The 19,271-nt window shown below is 42.7% G+C and overlaps 1 protein-coding gene across 3 annotated transcripts in view; it reads right to left on the minus strand.

Moving 5' to 3' along the window:
- LOC139280852 (ataxin-7-like protein 1) overlaps positions 1-19,271 on the minus strand; it is a 464,769-nt gene that overhangs the window by 395,293 nt on the left and 50,205 nt on the right. The window lies entirely within an intron of this gene.

Consider the following 19,271-nt stretch of genomic DNA (forward strand, 5'->3'; position numbering starts at 1 on the left):
CTTGCCTTTTTACCAGTTGAATTCCTGTTTTGCACTTTAAGCAGTTCAGTCAAGGTTTGTTACAGTAATTTTTATTATCCACACATAATGGCCCGGAATCTGCGATGGGTAATAACAGTGAACGAACAGCATTCGCTATTATTACCACTTTAAAACTGACCGCAAACTCAGGATTTAGCGCATGTGCATCGTAACGCGGAAAGCCTGGAGTTATATAAAATTACAGATTTACAGCACAGAATCAGGCCCTTCGGCCCAACTCGTCTGTGCCAGTGTTGATGCTCCACACAAACCTCCTCCCACCCCTACTTCATCTCACCCTACCAGCATATCCTTCTACTCCTTTCTCCCTCAAGTACTTATCTAGCTCCCCCTTAAATGCATCTACACACAAAGATAGAGAACTTCAGTCTTGTAAAAAGCAAGCAAAAAAAGCAAAGGATGAGAAAGATCAATAGTCTGGTGCCAGTCCCTGCGGTTTTTCAATTCTACCATATTTGTGCAATGGAACATTCTGTGCTCACGCTAGTTTATTCAGTGTATTCAATGATCGGTTTTGCCTTGCTGTAGTTATGGATACACTGAAATAACACAGAAACTGTCTGGTCATTTCAACAAAAGTTTTTTTGTAAATCCGTTCACTTAGTACTTTGGACATTCACAGAATCATAGAAACGTACAGCACAGGAGGAGGCCATTCGGCCCGTCGTGTCTGTGCCGGTTCTTTGAAAGAGCAGTCGTGAGTCATCCCACATCCCCGCTTTTTGTCCGTAATCCTGTAAGTTTCTCATCCTGGAGTACCTGTCTTATTCCCTTTAAAAATTATTGATGGACTCAGCTTCCACCACCTTTCCAGGTAGAATGTCCCAGATCCCGACAACTCTGCATGAAAAAAATTCTCCTCATCTCCCCTCTAGATCTTTTGCCAATGATTTTAAATCTATGACCTCTGGTTATTGACCCACTCACCCGAGGGAATAGTTTTTCTTTATTCACTCTATCAAAACCTCTAGTCATCTTGAAAACCTCGATTAGGTCACCTCTTAACCTCTGTTCCAAAGAGAACAATCCTAACTTTTCCAACCTCCCCTCATAACTGAAGACCCTCATCCCTGGTAGCATCCTGGTAAACCTCCTCTGTACCCTTTCCAAGACTTTTACATCTTTCATGCAGTGTGGTGTCCAGAATTGTCCACAATACTCTGGCTGAGGACTAACCAGTGATTTATAAAATTCTAGCATAATCTCTGCTTTTATATTCTATTCCTCTATTTATATACCCTTGAAGAGCCGAATGGCCTACTCCTGCTCCTATTTCTTATGTTCTGATGTTCTAACTCATATGCCTTTGTAACCACCTTCATCATCATCATAGGCGGTCCCTCGAACGAGGATGACTTGCTTCCACACCAAAAGGGTTGAGAGTTCACAGGTGTTTCAATGAGGGACCCGATATTCCAGTCCTGAACTCCAGGGGTGGAAGATGCCTGTTGCGTGGATTTTTTTAACGTGTGGTGACCGATGCACATCAGCCACCACACGGACTAGTCAGAGCTAGGCCTTTATCCAGTGGCAAGGGTTAACCAGGACGACTGGAGACCTGGTCTGCTGCGCGGACCTAGTACGACCTTATCAACATGCCCCGTCACCTTTAAGGATTTGTATACATGGACACCAAGACTTTTTGCTCATCTAAACTTTTCAAAATCGTGCCATTTAAAGTTGCGATCAGTCATTCACTACTTCGACACTGGCTGCACTGCAGACCCCCCCTATAGCCGGCAATCAGTTTAAGCAGGGAAATCAATGAAACTGATGAAAACTTGGGCTTTTCTGCGGTAATATTTCTGTTAAATACCTCATTAAATGTTGTGCCTTGTTGGATTAGGTGTAACTGGGGTTTTAACAGCATATTGACTGTTAAACAAACGTTATGGCCCTGAAAAACTAATTTTAATTTTGTTGAATGCCAAATTTAACCATTATAATAAAAGTTAACATTTTTAAGAAACTTAAAATATATACATTTTTTTTACAGTTTGTTCATATTTATTCCAGGTTCATCTTTTCCCCATGTGGGAGCCCCAATCTTTGTTTTTCTCTCTGTAATATTGTTAAAATGTTAAGAATAAAAATAACTTCTTCACTTCCTGGTTCCCTGTCTGTGAGAATTCTGCAATGTGATTGGCTGCTTAGACAGCTTGTTGACATCACAGCAGCGAGCTCCAGGGAATTCCCCTACACTACACTGATCCCAATTGCACGTCGAAAAGTCCAAATCTTTCGCCACAGAGATCGCAATATATTTGTGGGCGGCTTTCTTTGGGGTCAGTGGTGAACGCCTTTGCTTCGCTGCTGACCGCACTTATGGGCTATTAAATACTACAATTTTTGGCAATTTTTTTTTAAGAGGAGGAAGAAAAGTGAATGTTGTGCAGAACAATTTACTACAAAAGAATAAGGAATTAGCAGGTGTATTTAATGTGGTTTTTGGTAAGCAGATGCTCCTGGTCTTTAAACTATCGTCACTAGATCAGCTTTCTAGTTGTACAATGTTTTTCTGTCATCGTTCTATCTTCATACTGTTTTCAGTTTTACTGCTCTGATCAATGTGCTTTACACGTTGCTTTGCAGGTCTCCTGGCTCCTGTACAGCAGATCTGTTAGCAACTTGGTACAAATGAAAAAGATAAATCACAACTACAGCACTGACTGACCTCCTGAAAACTGTTAACGCAGTATGAAGAGGCTTTTCTACAAATTCCCATAATTCAATTTTGTTCAATCCATTCACTTTCTCATATCCAGCCAACTGCATTCCACTCATAGAATTACAGCACAGGAGGAGGCCATCATGTTCTTTGAAAGAACTATCCAATTAATTCACTATCCACTCCCCCGCTCTTTCCCCACAGCCCAGCAAATTTGTCCTTTTCAAGTATATATCCAATTCCTTTTTGAAAGTTACTATTGAATCGGTTTCCACTATCCTTTCAGGCAGTGCATTCCAGATCATAACAACTTACTGCATAAAACAAATTCTATTCATCTCCCCTCTGGTTCTTTTGCCAATTATCATAAATCCGTGTCCTCTGGTGACCAACCTCATCATCATCATAGGCAGTCCCTCGAAGCGAGGATAACTTGCTTCCATGCCAAAAAGGGATGAGTTCACAGGTGTTTCAATGAAGGACCTAATATTCCAGGTCCCGAACTACATCGTGAAGAATGGAAGATGCCTGTGCTTGGATTTTTTTTAACGTGTGGTGACCGTTGCACACCAGTCACCACACGGGCTTGACAGAGCTAGGTCTTGGTCCGTTGGCGAGGATTAACCAAGACGACTGGAGACCTGCTCTGCTGCACAGACCTAGTGCGCACACATATCGCAGTGTGGGCTGGCCCATGCTGCCCCTGGGCCCTCGCCTCTTCTGAGCCCCAAACTCGCGCCTCTCCTGGGCTCCGGTCACTTCCCTCTACAAACTCTTGCCGCTCCTTCGCCCCTCCTGCTGTACCTGCCCCCACTGCCATAAGCGACCTGGCTACGCAGCCATCGTCCTCCTGCAGCAGCACGCACTGCTCCCTGCAGTGGTAGGCCTCGTACACTGCACCCTCCAATGGCCCCGGGCCTGCTGATGGTCTTGCAGGCCAGGATCTATCTATCACAGCCTTGAAGATACTCAACGATTGAGCATCCATAGCCATTTGGGGCAGAGAATTCTAAAGATTCACAACTCTCTGAGTGAAGAAATTCCTCCTCGTCTCAGTCTCAGATGGCCTCCTCCTGTGCTGTCACCATGACACTTTCAAATTCCCAACTGTCTAGCTTTCTGCCCTCAGTGTCATCTGTGGCTCAATGGGTAGCACATCCGCCCGAGCCAGAAGGTTGTGGGTTCGAGCTGCACTCCATCAACTTGAGCACAAAAATCTAGGCTGACACTTCAGTGCAGTGCAGTGACCAACCTACCCGTCAGTGGAAACAGGTTCTCCTTATTTATTCTATCAAAATCCATCATAATTTTGAACACCTTTATTAAATCTCCTCTTAAACTTCTCTGCTCCAAAGAGAACACTGAAAAGTCATTGAAACGTTACTCTGTTTCTCTCTCCACAGATTCCACCTGACCTGCTGAGTGTTTCCAGCATGTTCTGTTTTTATCCCAGCTTCTCTAGTCTCTCCACATAACGGAAGTCCCTGATACTTGATATTATTCTCCTCTGCAGCCTCTCCAATGCCTTGACATCCTTTCTAAAGTGTGCTGTTCACAATTGGACACAATACCCTATCTGAGGCCCAGCCAGTGATTTATAAAGGTTTAGCATTAACCTCTTGCTTTTGTACTCAGAAATACCTCAACTGTTGGTAAGAGTTCCTTCCTGAGTTGCTCTCCTACCTAGAGTAGAGGCTGGATTTTCTGTGACCCTCAAAACCAGCAGTAAATGACAAGTAGAACAGATTTTTGTGACAACTACTGGAATGCATATAGTTTCTATTCACTGTGTACGTCAGTACTTTGTATACAGGACCAGAGGTAGTGGTGTCTAGATTTTCAAGCAATACTAAAATAGGAGGCATAATAAATCATTTTGAAGACTGAAGGAAGCTACAAGGGAATATTGATAAGATGGTGAATGGGCAAAAAAGTGGCAGATGGAATTCAATGTCATGGTAGTAGACTGGGCACAGCAGAGATTCACTAGGATACCGAAGTGAGGAAATACAAATACAAAGATTTAGAAAATTGGTGCTGTTTTTGTTGGGCCTGAAGGGGTCATTTGATAGAGGTGTTTAAAATTACAAAACAATAAAGAGTAGAAAGAGATAGACATGGGAACATAGGAATTGCTAGACGAGAAAAGACCAAGGTCGATCTAGGTCACCTTTTACCATGCTGGTAGTCACATGATAAAAACAACAACAACAACTTGCATTTATATAGTGTTTTTAACGTAATGAAACAATCCAAAGCGCTTCACAGGAGTATTATGAGATAAAAAATTTGACACCAAGCTGCATAAGTAGAAATTAGCGCAGATGATCAAAAGTTTGGTCAAAGAGGTATGTTTTAAGGAGCATCTTGAAGGAGAAAAGAGAGGTAGAGAGGTGGAGAGGTTTAGGCAGGGAGTTCCAGAGCTTGGGGCCTAGGTAACAGAAGGCAAGGCCACCAATGGTTGAGCGATTATAATCAGGGATGCTCTAGAGGGCAGAATTAGAGGAGTGCAGACATCTCGGGAGGTTGTGGGGCTGGAGGAGACTACAGAGATAGGGAGGGGCGAGGCCATGGAGGGATTTGAAAATAAGGATAAGAATTTTGAAATTGAGGCATTGCTTAATCAGAAGCCAATGTAGGTCAGCGAGCACAGGGATGATGGGTGAGCGGGACTTGGTGCGAGTTAGGACATAGGCAGCCAAGTTTTGGATCACCTCTAGTTTACATAGATACAATGATAATGGAGTTGCGATCAATTTCTATCAATGATAGCGATCAATTTCTATGAATAAGTCTACAACAGACCCAGAAATGGAAGCAGGAAAACCCCAGTGATGGAGAGCTATGGAAACCATGAGTCCAAAGTGACCTTTTTCCTCCCAAGCATGTTACATTTGCCAAATGCTGTATCTCAAATTATTCATATACTGTGAGCCCAGACCATTTCCAGTGGTTGACGGGTCTAGAATTAGGGACGTAAATATAAGGGGGCAGATTCCCTGGTGGGTATGACGGCCTATTCTGAGTATGCAGTCATACCGCCTTTGAAATTGACCGCAAGTTCGGGATTTCCGCATGCATTTGCACTAAATCCCGAACTTGCAATCTGCCTTGGAAATTCCAATTGCTGGAGCAGAGTTGAGCCAATTGCCCAACTGCCTAACAATTACATTCGAAACTGTTACGGTTAGTGAAAGCAGGTGCAGGAATCCATTTGAGTGCATCTAAAAGAATTGTTAACCGTTCCGGTATCACTCTGGAATAAAATACATGTACCGAGTGGCAACATTTAAAAACATTAAAAATATAAAATATGACAATTAATATTCAAAATTATCAATGTTTTCTGCACTCCAATTGTATGATCGAGAACTGGGTATTCGGCACAAATCATTTATACTTCCTCCAAATGTTTGAAATAAAACCATTTTGTAATTAATTATTTTATATAATACATTTAAAGCTGCCCCACAGCTGGTGTGCTCCGTGCATAGTGTGTAGTAAATCCAATGGATCACTGCCAACGCCTTTCAGTGCTGTAGCATCGCAATCCTTCGTAATGGACCTGTGACAGGATACTAAATACTAGCTTTAAAAGAATAAAAAAACTTATCCGATTTACATAAAATAAATCAGAACACATCTTTAATTTAAAAAGCCGGAATGTTTGAAGTGCAGCACAGGTAATTCTTTGGGCTAGCAAAACACTCTACAACGCTCCTTAGTGCAATTAAGAAAAGTAATGGCCCTGAATTTGCTGCCCCTATGGGCGGGTACGAGGTGCGCACTCTCCCGTAGATGTCACGCATGCGCCTAAACCCGGAACACACGCATCCAGAAGAAAAGGGCCTCCGTGGGCGAAGAGATGGGCTCTTTGATGACTGTTAAAAGAGAGTTTAAGAAGCTGTCAGCTGTTGCATAACCAAGTAGACAAGGCCTGCTTTTATCAGCGTGAGACTTTTAAAGGACAGAAAAATAAATTTTTTCCAATAATTTTAAACATTTAAAAACCTGTGAAGTAAGGTAAGTTTATTGTTAGACCCTTTAAAATATGTTTTTAAAAAATTCAAAAAATCAAATTTTTGTTTTAAATAATTAATTAAATTCCATTTGGATTAATTTTAAATATGTGATCCAAAAAAAATGTATTTTAAGTGTTTGTGTATTTTGGGGGGTATTCTCATTCATACTTATGATGATTCCGTACATACGGAATTCAGCACAAGTATGAATGGGAATACCCCTACTTTGATTGGTTGGGCCTGCCCACATGATCCCAGGGACGCGTGTGAAACGCCTAAATCACTGGGGTACATGGGTCTCTACGCAGGTCTTTGTTTGGATGCCCAGGAGCGTCTCCGAACCTCCCGGACCACCAGGTAAGTTCGTAGATATTTTTCAGGTCGGAAGACTCTGACTGCAATTTCTCGGCCAATGAGTTCCTTAGTAATGAAATATAAATAATGTAACGTTTAACACATTTCCCAAGTGATAGAAACTGCTTTAACCTCAATCGAAGGTTGAACAGCTAAACAATTTATTTCACTTTAGTAAACAGTCAAAGGACAAGAATCTTTCCATTGACCTCAAATTATCTTTTTTAACCTTAAAGTGGAAAACAAACACCAAATTATTGTTGGTATTTTATTACATCATTTTAACAAAATGCTGATATATGAAATAAGTCCAAGTACTGGTTTAATTTTTTTAAATTCTAATGTTATTCCAATGGAAGAGACAGAAAGAAGTTTCTGTGCATGTGACTTTGTTTTGACAGAATTTGTGACCATTGGCTGTACGCTGCCCTCCTGGCTTTCAGGATGAAATAGCTGTGTCGCTGACTGCAATTTTTGGGCCAAGATTAAATGGAAGACACTTAGGATAGCGAGCAGGAGAAATTGTCTATCCACAGAAAATTATGAGGCCGTGGATTGTACTACTGGAGTTAGCAGATCATGTCAACATTTAAGAACAGGTTACATAGGTGATTGAAGGAAAGGGGAAATAAAGGGATGCGGAATTGGGCGGGCACATGATCCGCAGTTTGGGTCTCAAACCGTCGGCTGCTGGGGGGTTTGTACTTCTGGGTGACATTGCTACTGTTTACACGCTATCTTTAGCATCATGATAAACGGCTTCACAACAGCACTGAAGATGGAGTGTGAATCTTCTTCAGCAGTCCCTCAGAGTCGAGGATGACTTGCTTCCACACTAAAAATGACTTTTCAGGTAACTGAAGAGTCCAATGCGGGACCTACAGTCTCTGTCACAGGTGGAGTAGACGGTGGTGGAAGGGACGTTGGTCGAAGTGCCGGTTTGGTGAAGTGCCTGGGTTGCCGTGCGTTCCTTCCGCCGTTTGTGCTTGGTCTCCACTTGCTCCCGGTGAAGAGACTCGAGGTGTTCGGCGCCTTCCCGGATTATTCTCTTCCACTTTGAGCGATCTTGCGCCAGGGATTCCCAGGAGTCGGTAGAGATGTTACACTTTATCAAGGAGGCTTTGAGGGTTTCCTTGAAGCATTTCCTCTGCCGACCTGGGGCTCTCTTGCCGTGTCGGAGCTCCGAGTAGAGCGTTTGTTTTGGGAGTCTCGTATTGGGCATGCAGACGATATGGCCCATCCATCAAAGCTGATCGAGAGTGGTCAATGGTTCAATGTTGGGAATGTTGGCCTGAGCGAGAACACTGACGTTGGTGCGCCTAACCTGCTAATGGATTTGCAGGATCTTGCGGAGGCAGCATTGGTGGTACTTCTCCAGTGCTTTGATGTGCCTGCTGTATATAGTCCATGTCCCTGAAGCATATTGGAGGGCAGGGATCACTACTGCTCTGTAGACCATGAGCTTTGTGTCAGTTTTAAGGTTCTGGTCTTCAAACACTCTCTTCCTTAGGCAACCAAAGGCTGCACTGGCACACTGAAGGTGATGTTGGACCTCGTTGCCGACGTCTGCCCTGTTGACAGTAGGCTCCTGAGGTATGGAAAATGGTCCATGTTGTCCATGGCCTCATTGTGGATTTTGATAATCGGGAGGCAGTGCTGTATGGTGGGTGTAGGTTGATAGAGGACCTTTGTTTTACGGATGTTTAATGTTAGGCCCATGCCCTCGTACACTACGATGAACGTGCTGACGATGGTTTGGAGTTCATCCTCCGAGTGAGCACAGATACAAGCGTCATCTGCATATTGTAATTTGATGATAGAGGATGGGATGACCTTGGATCTGGTCTGAAGGCGATGGAGGTTGAACAGTTTCTCGTTTGTTCTACAGCTTAACTCCACTCCAGCGGGAAGTTTATTGACGATGAGGTGAGATGGAGCAGCAAGGAAGATCGAGAAGAGCATTGGTGCAATGACACGGCCTTGCTTCACCCTGGCCCATACATGGATTGGGTCTGTAGTGGATCCATTGGTCAGGATCACGGCTTGCATGTCATCATGAAGCAAGCGGAGGATGGTGACAAACTTTTGAGGACAGCCGAATTTGAAGAGGACCGCTCCATAATTCCTCATGGTTGACAGTGTCGAAGGCCTTTGTCAGGTCAAAGAAGGCCATGTACAGAGGTTAGTGTTGTTCCCTGAATTTCTCTTGAATTTAATCGCTCGGTGACGATCGTGTCCATTGTGCCTCTTAGTGGGCAGAATCCGCATTGCGACTCTGGGAGGAGCTCTTCAGCCACAGGGAGAAGGCGGTTGAGGAGGATTCTTGCGATAACTTTCCCTGTGGTAGACAGCAGGGAAAGTCTTCTGTAATTGCCACAATCGGACTTATCCCCTTTCTTGAAGATGGTCATGATTACGGCGTCTTTGAGATCTCCTGGCATGCTCCCTTCCATCCAAATAAAAGTGATAAGTTCATGTATTCGCGCCAATAGTGCTTCTCCGCCATGCTTTAGTGGGGATTCCATCTGCTTCTGAGGCCTTGTTGTTCTTCAGTTGTCGAATGGCCTTTTTAACCTCATGCTGGGCTGGGGTTGTACTGAGGTGGTGGCGCGTAGCATGCTGCGGGATGGAGTCAAGAACACTCACGTCGAAGACAGAGTGTCGGTTTATTAACTCCTGGATCTCCTGGTCGTTCTCGTCGAACCAGTCTTGGTGTTTCCTGGTCGAGTGCCTCCTTACAATCTTAATTATTAATAGACATTGCTACTGTTTACACACTATCTTGAGCATCATGACAAACGGCTTCACAGCAGTACTAAAGATGGAGTGCGAATGTACCTTTAGTTACTGTCTTGCCAACCAGCAGAAACAATGACTAGTTATCATATAACTCTTCATCATCTTAATATCTCTATCAGTTCACTCTTCAACCTTCTCAGCTCCAGTGAAAAAAGCACCAACTTCTCATGTCCCTTTCGATAACTGTAACTCTTCACCCTGGTTACCTCCTGCACTGCACCCTTTCCATTGCTTTTAGGTTTTTTTCGATAATGGAGGGCCCAAAACTGTTGACAATATTCCAACTAAATTAGTCTAAACTGGTAAACTTCAGTATCATTCCTCTTGTGCCTGCATCTTTACTAAAGTTTTAAAACACAATAACAAGAGATTAAAGATTCAAGTAAAAACAATTTGAATCAAATAATCCTGATGCGTGTGCAAATGTTTAGTGTTGCTGATTCCCTTGAGAAAAGTTTTATGAGCAGAGAACAAAATTGATACCTGTCTATGTGGATATGTAACAGCTGGCAGCTTCTTAAACTCTCTTGAAAATGTACTGCCATGTTAATGAATATGAACAGAAGGTAATTTTAGAGATAAATAGACCTTTTTTTCCAGACCAAAACAGTAAAATGACAGTGTCCTCTGATCTAACTCACACATGTGTGACAGAGACATTTTATTTATAGGCATCACATTTATATACTTTTAAAGAGCATTCATCGAGCAGAATTTATCACAATTTGCACACAAATCCAATGTGCTGCATCAAAACAAAAAAAAAGGTTACTCTGCAGTGGCAAACTTTTTCAGGGGGAGTTGGAAGAGGGGAACCAGAGTGATTCTGCATTAGTGCAGTGCTTGCTTCGAGCTGTCTGCTCAGTCGAAGCATGACAGCAGTTGATGCCCAATTGTTGCAATGGGAACCTCCTTTCGAGATGGGACACAGATAATAGCGCACACTCTGCACTGAGATAAACTGCAAAATTAAACAACTATAGTGTGATACTGTGCGATGATACATTCAAGACGCCACTTAGGTTTCAAACCTACCACATCTGTAATGGTTTGTGCAGTCTGCACAATCCCATTGTGTAGCAATACCTAGCTCCGATTATCGAGTCATTAGTACTGAAATTGCCACCTCTAAGAACATTCTGGGGCACGAGGAGTCTCCAATGTCCAAAAATATTTAGGTCACTAAAGATTCAGGATGTAATTGTGCAGTCCACATCCAGAGAGGTTTCTTATGAACGACGTCTTAACCGTACTAACAATCACTGCAGATTTGATACTTGAAAGAAAATTGGCCAAAGCAAACATCGGGGGTAGAGTTTCCGCTTTCGGTACAAAAGGGAAACTGGGCGCAAATTGCACTTGAAATTGCCCTGTTTTCCCGAAGTGGAGTTACAGTTCACGTTTCCGCTCAAACACAAACGTAAAATCCTCCAGGAACCAGCGCAATCGGGCAGCGCATCAGACGCAACTGTTTATTTTTTCTTTGCATGAAAAAAAAATTGGTTGATATATTTCAGAGTGGTAACCTGGTGCAATTTTATTTAAACAGCATTTTTAAGAAGTGTCTCGTCCTCCACCTGTGAGTAACCTGATTTTAAATCACTGAACATGACTTAAAAAAAACGATTCTGAACCATTTGCTAGTTTCATTGGTACACACTAGTCAGTTGCTTAGTAAATTAAATATATTTTAATAAATATAAAAACTTTTAAAACCTGCTTACCAATGTCTGTGCGCCTAAAAAAACAAGCTCAATTTGAAGAGCCTCCTCGAGCGGCCGTAAATTGGTGGGAACTCAGCACTTTCATTACTGTGGGGTGTGGCCAGTTCCACGGGCGGGCGATTTCCGGCGTTAAAGGTCACACAAACTCGACTTATGCTTGACGCAACTTGAGTTTAAAATTCCACGATCTTTTGCGCTGGTCGCCTTCAGCCAGAATGAGTCAATATGTATCTCATCTTTATAGCTTTTCAAATACAATACAAAAATTCTAGCCAACTTTATTAAGATGACATAGTCTCTAGGGGTTACAATCATTATGTTTTACATTTAAAAAATGATGTAGAGATAATGGGGTGGCTTTCCAGTGATGTGTGCTTCTACTTTCGTCCCAGAGGGGTAGCAATGGCACGGTGAACTCCTCTGGGTGGCCGGTCAGCTTCCAGTGCCCGCGGGGTTTTCGAGGCCGGTTTTGTGGGGCACGGAGCAGTACTGTCCGGAAATACTGATGCGGTGTGCAGCGCCCCGGTTGCGACATTGGCTCACTTTTTGAGTCCCACCCGATTCGTACGCCCTGCAGTGTGCCGTCCTGGGACCATCTGTGAAAACGGCCAGTCCAACCTATACCGGCTGCAGTGAGGTAAGTAATGCCAACCTTGTTTTTTCTTTCAATTTTTTGGGCAATTCATGTTGTGGTGGCATGGGCTATGTATCGGGAATATTTTTGGTGTTTTTTTTAATATAAACATTTTTTTTCTCCCCAGGCGCTCCCGGGCCGGCTGTTTAGCTCGGGATTTTCGCATGCTCAGCCGGCCTAGCACCATAAGAGAGGTGTACAACATCTTTCTTAGCACTCCGCTTCTCACTCTGAGCCCAGCTGCCCAATTTAAAGACCCAGGCGCAAACTGTTCCCGGGCGCAAACTTTATCGCCCCGTCGCCATTACCGCCCCGAAATCAGCAAAGCCAAAAATCCAGCCCTATTACAAAATGAATTAAATGCTGGGCAAAAAGTAACCTCTGAGATGCAGCAACTTCCACTCTGCTGGAGTGTCTGAAGTCTGTCTTTCGTTGTCTGGGATCCACACACACTGTGCAGATAAAGCACAGCAGCTGATATGTTATACTTATTGGTCAGTTCTGGATCACTTGTAACATCTTACTGAGAGTATATCAGGCTGGATGCACATATTCCAGGATTGAACAGATGTGAGCTTTGTACAAGCTGAGGGAAATGCTGGGCTCACTCTCTGCTTCTTTCCACAAAGGATTTGCAATTGTCCCAGCGGTTATATTACCAATGTGCCATGTCCAATCCACAGTGCTGTGGAAAATTATGCCCTGAGCTGCCCTGAAACGTTCACTCTGTTTCTCCTATTGACGACCTGCTGAATGTTTCCACCATTTTCTATTTTTATAGAAATTTTTATCTGCTCTTTGTTGGTTTTGACAACAGCTCAATCCTTACATCCGTTTCCTTGTGCTTGATTTTTTCAGCAAATAGCATCAACTTTGAATATTTTGGGGTTCAGCAAAATTTGTCATTACAACATCTTACATTACCACAGTGACTACATCGCAATAGTACATAATTGGCTGTAAAGCGCCTTAAGATGTCTTGATGTCGTAAAAGGCGCCATGTAAATGCAGGACTTTCTATTCCTATTATATTTTTATTGACATTCCTATGCTTCCAGATCATTCAGCCATCTCTTGAGTTTTTCTAATGTCATAACATTGACGTGAGAGACCGGAGGGGGCTGAGAACTTCTGCTATTGAGAAAAACCTATTGGAGATTGCTGTGCCCACTCTGATATCAACTGTGCACTTTGCTGGGAAATTCTCTATCCATCTAATGAACTCACCAGGAAAGTCAAGATGGAAGGTTGCAGATTGTGCTAATCCTAGTCAAGCACCTTTTCCATATCCAGCTCAACGTGCACTCTATCTTGTTAAATGCTCTGAGGTTTTGCTCAGACAGATGCAGCAAGTTGTGATTGAGGCTTATTCCTGCCCTGAATGCTGCTCGGCCTGAGTTGAAGAAGTCAGTGTCCTCAAGATGATGCTGGAGGTGGTATTTAGGACAGTCCAGAAAGGGGTAGGAGGCATAACCTTACTATTAGAGCTAGGCCATTCAGGGGTGATGTCCGAAAATACTTCTTTACACAAAGGGTAGTAGAAATCTGGAATTCTCTCTCCCAAAAGCTGTTGAGGCGAGGTCAATTGAAAATGCCAAAACTGAGACTGATAGATTTTTGTTAGGCAAGGTTATTATGGGTTACAGAACCAAGGAGTTAAGATACAGATCAGCCAAGATGGTGGAACAGGCTCGAGGGGCTGAATGGCTGACTCCTGTTCCTGTGTTGCTGTGTGATGAATCTCTCCAGCAGCATTTGTAGCAGCCCAATGATAGGCTGGAATTTTGCTGGGATCACACAAGTCTTTGCCTGACTTGTGTACCACTGTGACCACCTCTGACTTCCAACATCTTTAGAAGTGGCCCAGCATTAAAGACGCGAAGACCACCTCAAGTGCCACGGCTATCATCTCAACCAATGATACCATCCTCTCCTGGGGTCTTCTCTTGCATGTTCCTCTGCCTCAACTGTTCAGCAACAGTAATTGGCTGGGCCAAGACGGACTAAGCCCTTTATCCAAACAAAATGGTCTCTTAAATCCCAGAAAGGAGATACCTTGACATTCTGGATTATGGATATTGAGCCACTCAAATTTTAAAAAGGAGGTTTAACTCAAATCGAAAACCAAACTAATCATGAAGTTCATATATATATGAAAATCGTGCATTACATTCCCTCAAGCCTGTTGCCAGAGCAACTATAGCAACAAACTTTGCAATATTTTATTGGGATAAGTATTAACCTGGCCGGTAAGCTCCCTTTGCACAATGACTGAGTTTTGAAAGGACACCTACCAAAATGCATCATTTTTGTCAGTGGTACTGAGTGCTTTATTTTAGCTTAAGATCATAAGAACATAAGAAATAGGAGCAGGAGTAGGCCATTTGGCCCCTTGAGCCTGCTCCACCGTTCAATAAGATCATGGCTGATCTGATCGCTTCATGAAGGATAAAATACTACTCTTCCCTATCCGTCATCTAAAAGGAATAATTTACAAACCATGCATTGTAATAATTTTTTTTTTTTACTTTCGCAATAAAAAGATTTAAAATCATGGGACCAACAAGGTTCAAGTTTAGTTACAACAGCTTTTATTAATCACGCATGCAAGATTTTCCTGCTTTTATTTTACCAATTTTATCTCCCCGTCCCATGAAACCAGAGACTAATGCTACTAAATGTGCCATTTGCCCCCGAGTGACTCACCAAAATGGTCATTATTGCACCAGACATCCACATATGGGAACAGTGTATTAATCAGGCATTGGTGTTGGAACTGATTTGCAAATCCACTGAATTAATCAAGCTCCCAGTGGTCTGTTCTGAAATGCATTCGTTTTGTTATATTGGACTAGTGCCAATTTCAAGCCTTTATATATAATTTATATTCGCTCATTCTACATGATAATAAAGATTTACACAACTGAGACTATCACAGCAGCCTTATATTACAGACTACAGAGATCATCCTGCCAACATAAATGGAGACTGGCGATCATTGGCATGTGCAAGGATTCTGAATGAGGAAAGGGGAGAAAAGCGACTTCAATATACCACAAAACAGCATGACCACTTTGAGTGGAAATTTCCTAAGTGTTAACATAACCAGGTAAGTAGCAAAGGTGGGAGGAGGTGGCGGGGGGAGAAATTCCAAACACAACGTGTTTTTCTAGAGGCATGTTAAAGGCGTTATATGAATATAAATTGTTGTTATTGTAAGGATACTGATCCCAGTTAGCAATAAGGTTTCCGGTAAGTACATAACAGCTAAGTCTTTAATCCATGTCTGATTCAACACATTTTTACATTAGTTAATAAGAAAGTTTTAGAAAGGGCTAGGTCTATAGTTTGTTAACTTCAAATATTGCTCTTTTTCAAGAAACTATTTCCCTTCTGAAAGAAAGTATGGACTCTGCTTCAACAACAGTTGGGAGCAGAGAACTTTACATTCAAACCATTTTCTGTGTGAAGACATTTTTTCTAAACTCCCCTGTAGTTTTTTTGTGATGTTCTTAAGCTTGTGCTCTCTTATTACCATCTTGCTGACCAGTGAACAATCTGTCACTACTTCCCTCATCAGCACCCTTCGTTAATCAGGATAATCGCTATCAATCACTCCTTAACTTTCACAGCTCCAAAGAATGAAGTCCAAAGGAAGTCTCTTTTTCATAATTATAACCCCTTCCTCATCCCCGGTAACATCCTCGTGAATCTATGCTGCATCTTTTTAATTGCTTTTTTTATCCTTCCTATAATGGACTGGCAAAAACTGTATACAATATGCCAACTGAAGCCTGACAAAGGTCTTTTACAAGTTCAACATTGCCGCCTTGCTTTTTTTATTCTATGCCTCTAGAAAAACAAGGCCTTATCTACTTGTGCTGCCACCTTTCACAATGCACACCAAGGTCCCTCTGCCTCTCTACTCTATTTAAAGTTTTAACATTTAAGACAGGAATGCCCAACCTTTTGAGCTGCGGCAGGATACACAGGTAAACTCCCGTAAGTGGACCATTCTGACACAACTGAATCTTGAGCTCTGGATGATGATGGCATTGTGACAAATACTAATGCAACATGGGAATTGGGAGAGAACACTTCAGCTCTTCAAAATTGTAGGGCCTGTGGAATTGGTAAAGGCTGCTCCCAGACTGGTCCCAATCCTCCAATCAAGGGAGAAACTTCTTCCGGTGCTCCACTTCCAGGAACTTTGACTAGCTTGAAGATGCAGAAGTTGGCATCATGCCCCTTCTTGGGATTCACTGAATTAACGTACATTTATTTTCCTTATTCTTACTTGCATTGAACTGCATCTGCTACCTATCTGCCCATCCTGCTAGCATGGGTATGTCCTCCTGCAGCCTTTTACAATCTCTATGAAAATCTGCCATAACACCCAATTTGTGTGTCATCAGCAAATATCATTATTGTTCCCTTAGTTCCAAACTCCAGATTATCCATGTTTATATTAAGCAAGAGCATCCTCAATCAGATCCCTGTGAAATGCATTTCAGTTTTCTATTCTGGGAAAACTGCTCCAGCCCTTTTGCATATTCTACTCCAATGGTCTCTCCATTGACTTTGTGTGTGGCAATATTTTTACCACAAATCAAAAATGTAAAACCCTGCTGTTGCCCGGCACAACAAGTGCAGCAGTTTTACTTACACTTATCAGTATGGTGCTCTTTCAACCATGGAAGAATTGAGGAGGGGGGTGGGGGGGTGTTTTTTTTTTACAGCTTCATTCCTCTTCTTTAATTGGTGAAAATCCATACATGCTGAAACCACACCACTGACTGTCTGGAGGTGGAACAGGACTGTCACGGTCAGTGAGGCTAATGGTGACTTTCTGTTTGCGGGAGGTGGCAGTGCATTTGCTTTCAGCATGGACACACTTTGTGCAGCAGGAAAACAAAGTGTCAGAAATGCCATTGTGTCTCCTGCATTTTGGAACCTGGGCAAAATGTGGGTTTTTCCAAATGAACGCAATTTTAATAACGACAAATGGAAGACAAGTTACTGTGTGAATAAAGTGCTGGAGTCTCAAAGCAATGACTGTTTCACTGCTATTGGCAATGTTTCACATTAGAATATACAAATCAAATGCAATCGCTAACCAAATGCTCCTTTCAGTCGAACACTGATGAGTGTTGTACCGCAGAGGCATGAAGGACTCTTCTCCAATTTATAACCCGGGAATGGAATGCATGCAAAAGGTTTATATCATGCGGCAGGAAAAACAGGAGGATTTTGCAGTAATAATCACAACGAGGATTGCAGCGTACACCGTTGTCACAGGGTAAATTTGATAGCACCTTCTGCTGTCAGCACATGTGCAGTTAAACATGGAAATCCAGAAGTTGCTGTCAGAGATTGCTCCTCCACACGGTTGCTGTCCTGTCTGATAGATTCGGCACTGAAATCACTGTAATAGCGTGAACATGGGGTACTTACCCACTAATTCCGCACTAAAATAGTATCAGTAAAAGTGACCATGAAGCTGTCGGATTGTTGTAAAAACCCAACTGGTTCACTAATGTCCTTTAGGGAAGGAAACCTGCCACCCTTACCCGGTCTGGCCTCTTGACTCTTAACTGCCCTCTGAAATGGCCGAGCAAGCCACTCAGTTGTACCAAAGAGCTACGACAAAGTCAGCACTGTGGACGTACCTTCACCACAATAATTGCAGCGGCTCACCACCACCTTCTTGAGGGCAATTAGGGATGGGCAATAAATGCCGGCATTGCCAGTGATGCCCACATCCCGTGAACGAATACATTTTAAAAAGAGATCCCCTGTAGAGGGCGCTGCATTGAAACAGACGCCAGGTGAGTGGAAATCCCCGCTGACAAGTCCATAGAAATTCCTCGGATTGGCTCCTGCTCGGATGATGCCACTTCGTGGAGTGACGTCAATGAAGCAGGAGTCAATCTGTGGGATATCCCAGTCACTGTGTGAGAAACGGCCCAGAATTTGCGGTGGGTAATAAGTGAATGACTGTTGACAACTTCAGGATGTAGCACATGCGCTTCCTAACGCAGAAATCCTGAAGTTGCGGTCAGTCATTTACTTCTCCGATACTGACTGCGCTGTGCCCGTGCCTCCAGCCGACAATTACTGTAATCCGGGAACTGATGGAAACTTCAGTTTCTGCGCGGTAATATCGCTGTTAAATACCCCATTAAAAGTTAGACCCTTTTGAATTAGATGCACCTGGGGTTTCATCAGCAGACTGACTGCCAAACAAACGTTATGGCCCTGATAAACAAATTTTAATTTTCTGGAGTGTCAAATTTATCCATTTTAATAAAAATTTAAATATTTAAGAAACTTAAAAAATTATATTTTAAAATAAGTTTGTTCATCTTTATTTCAGGTTTACTTTTTCCCCACCCCAGAGCCCCAATCTTTGTTTTGCTCTCTCTAACATTTTTTTAAAGTTTCAATCAAAAGAGCTTACTCACTTCCTGGATCTCGGTCTGTGAGAATTCAGCATTGTGATTGGCTGCTTAGACAGCTTGTTGATGTCACAGCAGCTCACGCTATGGGCTTCCCACTAAACTATGCCGATTTCAACTGCACATCGGAAAAGCCGAACTTCTCGTCACAGAGATTGCGAGATCTTTGTGGAAGCTTACTTCGAGGCCAGAGAGGTATGCCTTTGCTTCGCCGCTGACCGCAAATTAAATATTTTTCTGCTTAATTTTGAACCAAACCTAAGCATGAGACAGTAGTGGCACAACCCAATGCCCAAGAATTGGTTGTTGTGGTAACATGGCACTCAGGATTTGGCTGCAATCTCTATTTAAATGTCCTGACTGACCGATAGATTTCTGATTTGAATGTCACGTGTATATAAAAAGACATTGTCTATTGTGCCATACTTAACAGCACGAGAATAAATTCACTCAATCCAATAGGCAAGAGCTTTAATACAAAACCAATGATTAAAATAACTTATCCATTCAGTATTTTGTTTGAACAGTGATAGCTGATTGGCGATTACCTCAGTGAGCTGGTTTACAGGC

This window comes from Pristiophorus japonicus, chromosome 15 (genome assembly GCF_044704955.1).
Source record: "Pristiophorus japonicus isolate sPriJap1 chromosome 15, sPriJap1.hap1, whole genome shotgun sequence".
Classification (NCBI taxonomy): Eukaryota; Metazoa; Chordata; class Chondrichthyes; family Pristiophoridae; genus Pristiophorus; species Pristiophorus japonicus.